The sequence below is a fragment of the Danio rerio genome, chromosome 21 (assembly GCF_052040795.2).
Source record: "Danio rerio strain M-AB ecotype USA chromosome 21, GRCz13ab, whole genome shotgun sequence".
In the NCBI taxonomy this organism is placed as follows: Eukaryota; Metazoa; Chordata; class Actinopteri; order Cypriniformes; family Danionidae; genus Danio; species Danio rerio.
In genome coordinates this window covers 47,564,684-47,577,500 of record NC_141041.1, presented here as the reverse complement: position 1 = coordinate 47,577,500, position 12,817 = coordinate 47,564,684, and the positions used below count along the sequence as shown (strand labels likewise).

At 39.8% G+C, this 12,817-nt stretch overlaps 1 protein-coding gene and 1 long non-coding RNA gene across 4 annotated transcripts in view; one reads left to right on the top strand and one right to left on the bottom strand.

Annotated features, from left to right (window-relative positions):
* The window catches only part of LOC147838972 (uncharacterized), an 89,078-nt gene extending 79,640 nt beyond the window's left edge, over positions 1 to 9,438 (top strand). The window contains exon 4 of the long non-coding RNA XR_015520821.1: positions 9,262 to 9,438. This is a non-coding gene — a long non-coding RNA (uncharacterized LOC147838972). The remainder of the gene's footprint in view (positions 1 to 9,261) is intronic.
* Positions 1 to 12,817, bottom strand: part of gabrb2b (gamma-aminobutyric acid type A receptor subunit beta2b) — a 151,475-nt gene that overhangs the window by 85,790 nt on the left and 52,868 nt on the right. The window lies entirely within an intron of this gene.

Genomic DNA, 12,817 nt, shown 5'->3' with positions numbered 1-12,817 from the left:
GAGCAAGACATTTTTCAAGGTATTTCCAATGATGTTTTTTTTTTCTTCTGGAGAAAGTCTTATGTGTTTTATTTTGGCTAAGATAAAAGCATTAAAAAAATAATAAAAAATGAAAAAATGTTAAGATCAATAGTATTAGCCCCCTTAAGCAAAATACATTATCCGGCCACTTTATTAGGTACACCTTCCTAGTAATCGGTTGTACCCTCTTTTGCCCTCAGAACTGCCTAAATCCTTCAGTTGCAAATCTCCCGTTCAACCACAAATCAAAGGTGCTCTATTGGATTGAGCTCTGGTGACTGTGGAGGCCATTTGAGTACAGTGAACTCGTTGTCATGTTCAAGAAACAAGTCTGAGATGATTCGCGCTTCATGACATGGTGTGTTATCCTGCTGGAAGTAGCCATCAGATGATGGGTACACTGTGGTCATAAAGGAATAGCCATGGTAAGCAACAATACTCAGGTAGGTTGTGGGGTTGACATTGGTACTAATGAGCCCAAAGTGTGCCAAGAAAATATCCCCCACACCATTACACCACCACCACCAGCCTGAACTGTTGATACAAGTTAGGATGGACCCATGCTTTCATGCTGTTGATGCCAAATTCTGACCCTACCATCTGAATGTCGCAGCAGAAATCGAGACTCATCAGACCAGGCAAAAAGAGAATAAAAAAAACTCAAGATGGTTTGCAACAAGTGAAACAAAGAGCAAATGACGGCAGAATTTTGATTTTTGGGTGAACTATCCCTTTAAATTAGCCTATATAAAAGTGCTACACAAATGAATGTAATGACTGAAATTTACTAGCAATCTCAGAGTGAAAACAGCTCTACCAATATCCATACATGCATTGATTCATAATATATTTATAAAACATATAGTGCACACACTGTCATATTAATGACTTGCCTCTTCATCCCTGTAAAACATCCCTGTTGATCATTATGCAACAAACTTCCCTATTCCTTCACATATCCATGCAGAGCTTTTTTCTTCTATTCTTCTATTCCTTCACAGCAGCAACAGCAACAGCCATCTCTTTCCACATTATTCCCATCACTCAGCAAGATGCAACAGCTAAAGTCAGATCTTGAGGGAAGTTTTAAGATGCGAATAATCTATTCCACACTATACCCGGTGTGTTTAAAATAATGTCTCTGATGAAGAAAAGTTAGGTAATATATAAATATACATTAAAACAGAAGGCGGCACAGTGGCTTAATGGTTAGCGCTGTCACCTCACAGCAAGAAGGCGGCTGGTTCGACTCCTGGCTAGGGCTGTTGGCATTTCTGTGTGGAGTTTGCATGTTCTCCACATGTTCGCGAGGGTTTCCTCTGGGTGCTCCGGTTTCCCCACAGTCCAAACACATGCGCTGTAGGTGATTGGATTAAATGAATTGTCCATAGTGTGTGTGTGTGTGTGTGTGTGTGTGTGTGTATGGGTTTCAAGAAAGAGCATCTGCTGCTTAAAACATATGCTGGAGTAATTGGTGGTTCATTACACTGTGGTGAACACTGATAATCAGGGACGAAGACAAAGGAAAACGTGATGGATATTAAAACAGAATTTGGGAATGTATTAATGGCACGCACTATATAATTACACATTGAACTAATTTCAAATACTTACTGTAATTTGTTACAGCTTTTTTTTTCCAAAGTATAACTTAACTTTGGTTCAAACTTAAAAATGTCATTGAATTTTAATCAAACATATTTACCGTGGTGAGGAAAAGGATTAGATTCATTCGTTTATTTTCTTTTTTTGGCTTAAGCCTGGTTTATACTTCTGCGTCAAGTGACCGGTGTAACCCATGGCGCATGCAATACACGTAGCTGTGCATTTATACTTCTGCACGCTGTCTTCGTTGGTCTGCATTAACACTACCAAAACGCTAGTTGGCAGTGAGGTGTTAATGTTCCTCTGTGTCAGGTTTCTTCGCTGCTGTTTTACTTTTTCTGAACACTTCCTGAATGTAAAAGTGGCTCAAACTGGCTCATTTTGAGGCAGGAACTGGCGGACGTGCAATAACTTTAACTATGAGGTAAACAAAAAACAAAACTTTTCATCTGGAGCTCCTTCACGGGAATCCACACTAGTAAACAATCGCTCCATCTGGCTCGCACTGTTCGCAAAGCTCTCAGTCCCACCCAGACTCGTCAGCGCTACCAAGACGACCAATCCCTGAGCTTGTGCTACACGTCGTTGCGACGTGTAGTTACATTTTTTAAGAGGTGCACGTCAGCGACGCCGACGGCCACAGCGAAGGGCTATGCATTGATGCGTAGGCTGCGCCTTAGCATACGTGTGCGCTTGATGCAGAAGTATAAATCAGCCTTTAGTCCCTTTATAAATCAGGGCTCGCCACAGCGAAATGAGCCGCCAAATTATCCAGCATATGTTTTACACAGCGGATGCCATTCCAGCTGCAACACAACACTAGGGAACACAAATACACTCTTACATTCACACTGCAGACAATTTAGCTTACCCAATTCCCCTATAGCGCATGTCTTCGAGGGAAACCAAAAATCCCGGAGAAAGCCCACGTGAACAATCACCAGCGATCTACAACTAGAGATCACTGGTAAAAACACTCACATTCAAATAAACTACAAATCCGCCATGTTATGGACTACAACTCTCAGTCATGCAACACACACCACCGGTTCCAGATCCTGATTGATTACACTCTCACAGCTGAAGCTGCTCAAGGACTGATTCATGGACTACGTAAGCAGCACTACACACACTATGTCGCGGAGTCTCGTCTACTGTTTTAGTGACACTAAAACACGTTTTCTTTTGTCTTGGTTTTTTCTGTGTTTTGATCCTCGCCTTGTTTATCGATGCATTCCTGTCTGCCGCCTGCCTTCTGACCACTTGCCTGTTACTTTGATGACGTTTCTGGATTACCTGCATACATCTGTTTTCCCGTGTTGACCTTGCTTCCCTAATAAACCTGCATTTGAATCTAAACCCTGTTGTCAGCGTCACTATTCCCCATTACAGCACTCAAGCTACTTACACTTGTGAAATGGAGATAGGAACTGATTCATGAACTGTGTACTGTAGTTCCTGCCAAGCTTTGAAAGTCCCATATATCAATAGTCTTTTCTGATCGTTCCTTTAACAAACGGTTGATGAATCCCCCATTGTAAGCGTGTAAATACTAAAGCACTTGTCAGAAATATGCAAGGAACACAGCACAAGGCTGGGGCTATAATGCTGAGGTATTTTTTTGCAAAAATAAACCTCAACCACAGACTCTTCACAGTTTCATCTTTGGGTAGGGGAAATATCCCTAACTTTCCCTCATACTCAGTGTCTGCGCGACATGATTCAACCAGGATCTGCTACAGTGTTTGCCTTTTTCTTTCTACAGTGCTTGTAGGTGGAGGTTTCCCAGGTCTGCACGTGCAACAAATGGGCAGGGCTTGAGATTCATATCAACATCACGCCGACACAGCTAAAGATGCATTACCCCGACGATTTGTTTAACCCACTTTGAGTAGACTCTTTTATAGATGAATCAACAGTTTTAGACACGGTGAACTTTCAGATTTAAGCCTTAGTTGGATATTTCACTTCACTTAGAGCCGTGTTAAACACTGCATGGAAGGTCATTTTCAAAAACCCATAATAGGGGCTATTTAAGGCAAATTGAATAAAACAGGACTGAGACAGAAACAATATTTTTTCACATAATCCAACACAAAAGTGTACCTTGAGTGACCTCACAATAGTAGTTCAACTTTTTTCAGTGTTGTTTCAGGAAAACATGTTATTAATTACATGAAAACCAAAACTTAACAATTTTATATATTAAATCTGTGAATACAGCCAACTTGTGCAAATCCCTGTGCCGATGTGCTCTGTAAAACCTGATAAGTTCAGATTACTCAAAACTTTTGTGGCGACCCATTGCTTCAATGCATTTAAGTCAACTTTTTGTAATACATCAGCACATTTGTGATGCAACCATCTGAAATTTGGTGGATTCCAAACAAGTGAGTTAAAGCTATAATCCAAAACTAGATTCATAAACTCTGATGTGGTTCAACATGGGCCAAGGACATCTAAAAAAATTAAAAAAGGAAGTGAGTTCACAGGAATTTACATCATGCTTAAACATCCTTTTTTTATTTAGTTCATAGTCATCATGTTACCCACTGGAGTTCAATACTGGCATCGTAAATATATTTCCTTGCATAAGACCATCTGGTTCTGATTTAGGTCTTTGTCACAAGTTTTTTTTTTTATTTTTTTATGTTGTGACAATAATTATATACTAATAGAAACATCAAACGTAAGAGGTGGCACAGTGGCTCAGTATTTAGCTGTCATTTCTGTTTCGAGTTTTTATGTACTCCCCGTTTTTGTGTAGGTTTCCTCCGGGTGCTTTAGTTCCCCCACAGTCCAAAGACATGCAGCATAGGTGAATTGGGTAAAGTAAATTGGCCGTAGTGTATGATTGAATATGTATGCACTGAAAAAAGTGTTGCATGCAGAACTGTTGCAAACAAATTAATTGTGTTCAATTTAAACAAACAAATTAAGTTTAATAATGTTCAACTTAATTTGTTTGTTTAAACTCAACACAAATAAATTGTTTACAGCCGCTTAACGTAAACAAATTGAGTAAATCCAAGAAATCATCTCTGAATCATTTTTTTCAGTGTGGGTGTTTCCTAGTAGTGGGCTGTGTAAAACATATGTCGGAATAGTTGGCTTAATATTTTTAGTTGTGGCAACCTCTGAAGTAGAAACTAAGCCAAAGGAAAATGAATGAGCCATACACTATGCAACCATGCCAGTGTGTTTTTAGCCCAATACACAACAGGATGTTTTGGTTGTTGGGTCGGTTGGGTTGGATGGTTTGTTTGGTTGTTAGGTTGATTTGCCAGTGTTTTTAGCCCAATACACAACAGGATGTTTTGGTTGTTTGGTCGGTTGGGTTGGTTGGTTTGTTTGGTTGTTGGGTTGATTTGCCAGTGTTTTAGCCCAATACACAACAGGATGTTTTGATTGTTGGGTCAGTTGGGTTGGTTGGTTTGTTTGGTTGTTGGGTTGATATGCCAGTGTTTTTAGCTCAATACACAACAGGATGTTTTGGTAGCTAGCTTGTGTCTTGGGTCTGGTTGAATTGGTTGGTTTGTTTGGTTGTTGGGTTGATTTGCCAGGTTTTTTTTTTTTTTTTTGCCCAACACACAACAGAATGTTTCAAAGGGTGTCTGTTTGGTTGTTGTTGGACTATGTGTGGGTGTGAATGCAAGAGTGTTTGGGTGTTTCCCAGTACTGGATTGCAGCTGGAAGGGCATCCGGTGTGTAAAACATATGCTGGATAAGTTGGCGGTTCATTCCGTTGTAGTGAACCCTGATTAATAAAAGGACTAAGTCGAAAGGGAAATAAATGAATGAATGCTTGGTTGGTTGTTAGGATTGATTAGTTTAGGTTAGTTTGTTGGTAGCTTTGGTTATTGGGTTGGGTGGTTGGTTTTGTTTTTGGGTTGGGTCGTTGGTTGGTTGGTTTGTTAGGTGGGCTTGGTTGGTTTAGTAAAATTGACAGTGTGAACATTAACTGAACCAGAAATTAACCATATTCTGTTTATTATTTGAAAACTTCAAAACTGTGTTTGTTTGGTTGTTAAGTTGGATTGGCTTAGGTTGGGTTGGATTTGGTGGTTGTTTGTTTTTGGTTGTTGGGTTGGTGGTTCAGTTGGGTTGTTGGTTGGTTGGTTTAGTAAAACTGACAGTATAAACTCTAACTGAACCAGAAATTAACCATTTTCTTTTATTGGAGTGGGGTCGGGGTGTTTCAAAAACATGTTTGTTTGGTCGTTGGGTTGGATTGGTTTAGGTTGGTTGGCTTGGTTGTTAAGTTTGATTGGGTTTGGTGATTGGTTGGTTGGTTTGGTTGTCAAGTTTGGTTGGGTTTGGTGGTTGGCTGGTTGGTTTTGGTTGTTGGGTTGGGTCGTTAGTTGGTTGGTTTGTTGGGTTGATTGGGTGAGTAAAACTGACAGTATCAAAACTAACTGAACTTGAAATTAAATATATTCTATTTCGGGGGTGGGGGGTTGTTACAAAAGTGTGTTTGTTTGGTTGTTGGGTTGAATTGATTTAAGTTGGTTGTTTTAGTTGTTCGGTTGCATAAGTTTTGGTAGGTTGCTTGGGTTGTTGGGTTGAGTTCGGTTAGGTGGTTGGTTGGTTTGTGAACCAAAAATAAAACCAAGAGAAGCAATCAAACTGCAAACCACACTACAAGTGTGAACACAACATAAGCAATAAAATCATATTAAAGTTAAAATGTTATTGAATATTACTAAGTAGGCGAGTGGCGCAGTAAGTAGTGCTGTCGCATCACAGCAAGAAGGTCGCTGGTTCGAACCTCGGCTCAGTTGGCGTTTCTGTGTGGAGTTTGCATGTTCTCCCTGCCTTCGCGTGGGTTTCCTCCAGGTGCTCCGATTTCCCCCACAGTCCAAAGACATGCGGTACAGGTGAATTGGGGTAGGCTAAATTGTCCGTAGTGTATGAGTGTGTGTGTGTGTGTGAGTATGTGTGTGTGGATGTTTCCCAGAAATGGGTTGCGGCAGGAAGGGCATTCGCTGCGTAAAAAAACTTGCTGGATAAGTTGGCGGTTCATTCCGCTGTGGCGACCCCGGATTAATAAAGGGACTAAGCCGACAAGAAAATGAATGAATGAATGAATTACTGAGTAAATAAATAAGCAGATAAATACATATGGTTGGATAAATAAATAAATAAATAAATAAATAAATAAATATCCAATATACCACAGATATGATGAAATTCTCTGTTTACATGCTGAGAAACCTTAACTCAGTTTTGCTCTCTGGCTGTAAGTAAGCAGTTATGAAATGCCATGCAACACCAGGCAGTCTTTCATGGCTTTCTTTTGCCATCTGTAAAAAAAAAAAATAAAAAAAAATAAAAAAAAAAATAAATAAAAGCAGTTCTGGAAAGTTTAAAAAGATATCGAGCCTTAGAGATTTAAAGAGTACGTTTTGTATGATCAGCAAGGCTTCTTTTGGGTCTAAGCTTCTCCTCATAATTCTTTTATCAAGGCAGGTATTGGGCTACTGGAGAGAGCCATCTTCCATCAGGATACCTGTAATCCATTTGTCCAGAAGTCTTTGAGTGTGGCTCATAGCCCAGGGAAATTATATACACCCCGTGTGCCATCAGAAACACTACAATAAGGCAGCAAACGAAATAAAAATAGCCGTCACCATTGCTATCCTACATTTCCTCAGTGGAGGTGGCTGTCAAACGCTTGGGGCTAATGAGCATCATGGTGTACAGTAAGCTAGTGTGGGTGGGGACGGTTGATGCTTCTGTTGTGCTTATGGCTGGAGTGGGAGCTTTCAAGCGTATACAGCAATGTATTATCGTATATTAGTCTCTTCCCTTTTCTTATGAGAAATGTTACAAAAAAAATGTTGTTCCGTAAATATTTTCTTTTTGTTTCTTAGTATGACAAATTGTACTTTCAGTAGATTCACTGCAATTACGAGTAAGAACAATGTAGCCTGAATATTAGCAAAGACTACACACAGGAAATGTCACTCGTTCTGAAAGAGGAAAAAGTGTAAAGCCCAATATAGTGGAAAGTCCTGCCTTCTAGTAAAGGAGCCAATCTTTGATTGCTATAGACCAGGGGTCACAAAACTCATTCCTGGAGGTCCGGTGCCCGGCAGGGTTTAGCTTCAACTTGCCTCAACACATCTGCCTGGGTGTTTCATGTTTACTGTACCTAGTAGAACCATGATTAGCTTGTTCAGGTGTGTTTGACTACGGTTGGAGCTAAAATCTGCAGGACACCGGACCACCTGGAACAAGTTTTGTGATCCCTGCTATAGACTGATGATCCTAGTGGAGGGGCTCAGTCCAGATGTGTGTTCTTTCTGCATATTCTCATTCCTGACTCACATATTGGCGCTCGATGGGGGCCCCTCTTTGACACTTGAGGTACTCCTCTGGCATCATTTTACGAGGTCCGCGGTTGCTTTAAATGAGAAACCATCGCCATTGATATGCTGATGCAAAAAGCATTAGGAATTTTATCTTTATGATATTATATTTTTTTGCCTTTATTGGGATGTTTGTCCACAGTAAACAGTCAAAAAGTACTTACATAACAATACACATGTAACCCAGCTCCAAGCACAAAATCCAACCATTTGCCAATTGAAAATGCCGGATATAGCAGGCAGATATAACTACAGTTGTGGTATATAGAAAATATATGAATATTTCTAACCCAGGCTCATTCTGATTACATACCACTATATACATTTCTGTAGAGCGTCAAATACTTGCCAGAAGGTTCTTTTTGCAGTTTTGTTTCCGCGAATCCACCAGAGGCCACTGTGTATGCTTTTTCAGATCTCAAATTTCTCTTGCAAGTTCCATTCATGTCTGTTGTTCTTATGTAAATCCACTAGAGGCCGCTGTAGACCGACTGAATGACTGACTGACTGACTTAATGACTGACCAATCTCACCAACCTCCCCCTTACTTAAACCTAATCAATAGTGTTTTAAAAAGCAATCCAAAAAAATAAAGCCCGCTCATATTTACCACGTTTAGATTTTACCACATTCTCACCCTGTTATTTACTTGTTTATTTTATTTTTTAGCTTTTGTTTTTGTCTTAGCTGCTTTCTAGAACAGTTCTTTATCAGACACGAACCTCGTTGTCTCAGTCAACTCCTCTCTGCGTTTCAAGTCTGCCAACATACATGACAAGATACCGGGCAAACTGGTAACAGCGGAAAAAAAGGATGGTAAGCAAGAAAACGAAAGCCGTCATACCACCCTGTATCATTTGCTTGACAAAATGCAGCTATATACGTACTTCTGGCTGCATTATTTATGGTCTCCAGAAATGTATAAATGGCTATGTTTTCACAATGAGGAATCGTTGGTTGGTTGGTTGGTTGATTGATTGGTTGGTTGGTTGGTTGGTTGGTTGGTTGGTTGGCTGGATGGATGGTTGGGTGGGTGGGTGTTTAGTCGGGTGGATGGGATTTTGCTTGGGTCGGTGGGTGGGGGTATTTGTTTGTTTGTTTGTTTGTTTGGTTGGTTGGTTGGTTGGTTGGCTTGGTGGGCCGATGGGTGGGAGGTTGGTTTGTTGGTTGGTTGGTTGGTTGGTTGGTTGGTTGGTTGTTTGGTTGGTTGGGAGGTTGGTTCAGTTGGTGGGTGGGGGTATTAGCTGGTTGGTTAGTTGGTTAGTTGGTTGGGATGGTTTGTGGGTTGGTTGGTTAATTGGGTGAGTGGGTTGATTGGTTGCTTAGATGGGTTAGTGGGTGGTTGGTTGGATGAGTGGTTTTTTGTTTGGGTGGGTCGATTAATTGTTTGGTTGGGTGGGTGGCTGGCTGGCTGGTTAGTTGGTTTGGGTGGGTGGTTGATAAAGTGGCATTTAATATAAAGTGATCATTTTTATTGAGTGAACATTTTTTTCTGACATTTTTCTGGAAAGAAGAATCAGCTAATGGGACAGCACCTGCTAGCCACCCACTTACTGTATCACAATGAATGACCACTCGAGTGGTTATTAAATAGAGAGGGTCACACCTGAATGCAACCATTTTCCAGACACAGTTAAAGCTGTCTGAAGTGCAGTCTAATTAATTGAAGTTGTCTTAAAATACAGGAGATAAAGCAAATGATTCATGTGGAAAAATATTTCAGCATTTTATTAGGTTAACTTTAACTCTTGCTTAATTTTCAGCAGCAGAACTTACAGCTTACTGCACTGTTTGATGTTTTGTCCCGGATATTCAGTCTGTGGTTCCAAAAATTGCCAAAGTTCAAAACAAGATCAAGAAGGAGGGTTTGCTTTAAATCATTTCCATGATCACACACAGACCAGCAAATTCAAGATCAATGGACTTTAAAGTTTACATTAGTTATAATTTGGTTATAGTTAGTTAACTTTCCTTTTCAGAAAGGAAGCACAGTTATTTATTTTTTTCCTATAGCTTAATCCCATATTTATCAGGGGTTGCCACAACGGACTGAACCGCCAACTACTCTGGCATATGTTTTAAGCAGTGGATGCCCTTCCAGATCCAAGCCAGTACTAGACAAGCATTCATTCATTCATCGTTCATTAATTTAAAATTAAATCCTTAGACTAATATGTAATGCAAAATATACAATGATGAGCCAAAACATTATGATCAATCATGCTCAAATATAGTTATCTCCTAATGTAGTCTAGGTAGCAAACACAATCGGCATGTTGAATGCAAAACCAATAAGCTGGAAAAAAAATCTCAGTGACGTTGATTGGGTCCAAATTAAGCTGCGGTTACGTTAGAGTTTGAGCTTCCGATATTCCGATACGGCTCTGCTAAAAAAGGGGTGGGATTTAACAAGCTTATTAGACATTTAAAAAAGCGAGCGATTGCTCCATGTTTTCAATTTGTGTTCAGAGAGGTCGTGTTTTGATTCTCGATTGGTTTCACGCTGTCAAATGATGCGATTTTGCATGTCAGAGTTCACCAAGCTTGAACTTTGCACCGCAGCAAAACTTGATGCATGACCCCGCGTTTCCGGTCTGACGCATTCGTGTGCGTATGAATGGAAGTCTATGGGAGGAAAAGCTCAGTGTGATGGCAGCTTTATAGCATGCTGATTAGTATCTCTGAAAATGGCAAGGCTTGTGGGTTGCTCCTGATCAACAGTGGGGATAATCAAAAAAAAGGGACAAAACAAAAATTGGCAAAAAAAGTGTTAAGCAATTGATCCAACAAGAGTCAAGCCAACCAAGCATCTTTATTGTGACACAATTTACAGAATGTTTCATTGGTTTTGTGAGGAATTTGTCACGATACCTATTAATCTGCATAACCCCAGACAAGTCAGAAGAGGGTGTTGAGAGCTATAGTGGCAGACCTAGTGACATGAGTGATAATGAGCGACACCTGTAATTTACACCGGTCCTGAGTTCATTATCACTCACATCAGCCTTGTTACATTTCTCGGCAGGTAGGCAGTAGGCTATAAACAAATTTTTATTCTTAAAGAGCCCCTGCTACGAGTTTTTGAAAGTTACCTTCCATGCAGTTTTTAACACAGCTCTATGTTAGAATGAAATCCCAAAGTGCACCATGTTTAAACCTAATGATCCTCAAGAGTTGAGTTATTTATATGAATCTTCTTGAATTAAAATCTTTTGGTGAAACATTTTCATATATGACAACAGACACAATGACTGGGACCCATCCCTGCAGATTAGCATCACACAAAAGAGGGGTTTGGAAAATGTATCTCTGAACAAATCATATGGGAGTCGATAGGGTTTATTAGGAAAGAATAAATGCATATTATAAAACAGAGTGTTTCTTTTTTTGACCTTGCATGCATATCAGCCTGTTGTTGGACATCCCAAAACCAAAATACGACCTTTTATAATGCATAATAGGAGCTTATTTAATGTCATCTCCTGTTGAGCAATACTTGATTGATTGATTGATTGATTGATTGATTGATTGATTGATTGATTGGTTGATTGGTGTGTTGGATGGATGAATGAATGCATGGATGGATGAAGGGATGAAAAGACAGAACAACCAACCGACCATCCAACCAACCAACCAGACACACCCACTTCGAATGCTATCACTGGATTGAATGGGCATTATCACTGGTTATCAGTTGATAGATATGGGCCAGTAGGGGCCTTCTTTGCCTACTGGTAGGCTCAGAAGCCTGGTATCATCAATCTACATGGTTAATCAGCTATACTAATAGAGAAGACTCCAGATCCAGATCTACTGTGGTGGTTGGGTTTAGGTTTGGGCTAGATGTTAATAAAATACAATGAATAGGAAATTTAATAAATAATATAACTTCTAGCCGCAGCTGTATATGATCTATAGCTGATTAACCATATGGATACATGATAACAGCCTTCTGAGCCTACTATTAGGTGCAGATGGCCCCTACTGGCCCATATCTATCAGCTGATAACTACTGATAATGCCCTTTCAATCGAGTGATAACAATCGAATTGGCTGCCAACCAACCAACGCTTTGTTTGTTTGTTTGTTTATTTATTTTTATATTAAACCATGCTAACTAGATATGCACCAAATTTTCAGCTGCCAAAAATATCGTCGAAAGAGAAAGTTGGCTGAAAAAAGGGTAATGCCACACTGTCCGGTATGCTGGTTTCACTCTTCACTCAGCTGTAGACACTATGTACCGGACACAGAAAGCGATGCACTATATAATCCATTTATTTCAATGCACTATGCAAAGACAAACAAAAGATGCAATTTTTTGTTTTTTGTTGATGTTTTTGAGTCGATCACTAAAAAAAAATAGTTTAACATTCCACTCTATTCTATCTGCTTATGCATGAACCAAAGTCTTTATACATCATTTTAAATGTATACATTATACATCGCATTTAATCTGAATAAATAAGGTGTGCAATGGTGTGTGGGAGTGGTCCCCAACCACCGAGACGCAGACCAGTACCGGTCCATGGATCACTTGGTAAAGGCCCGCACAAGAAATCATTAATTTTTTTCTATTTTATTTATTATCTGAGTCAGAACGATCTTTTATTTTGAAAAATATTTTATTTTGAAAAATTTGCCTATTCTCTCTGTCACTTGAGGGCCAAAATGTAACCCCACAAGTAGAAAATGAGTCAGAAACAGATGTCTTTGGTTTCTTTTCGAAGACAAAAGGCCAAGTGAAGGATCCACAAACTGCCAAAAAATGGATCCGCTACCCATCTGTCAACAAATCAGGTGATTCCAGCATATCTGTG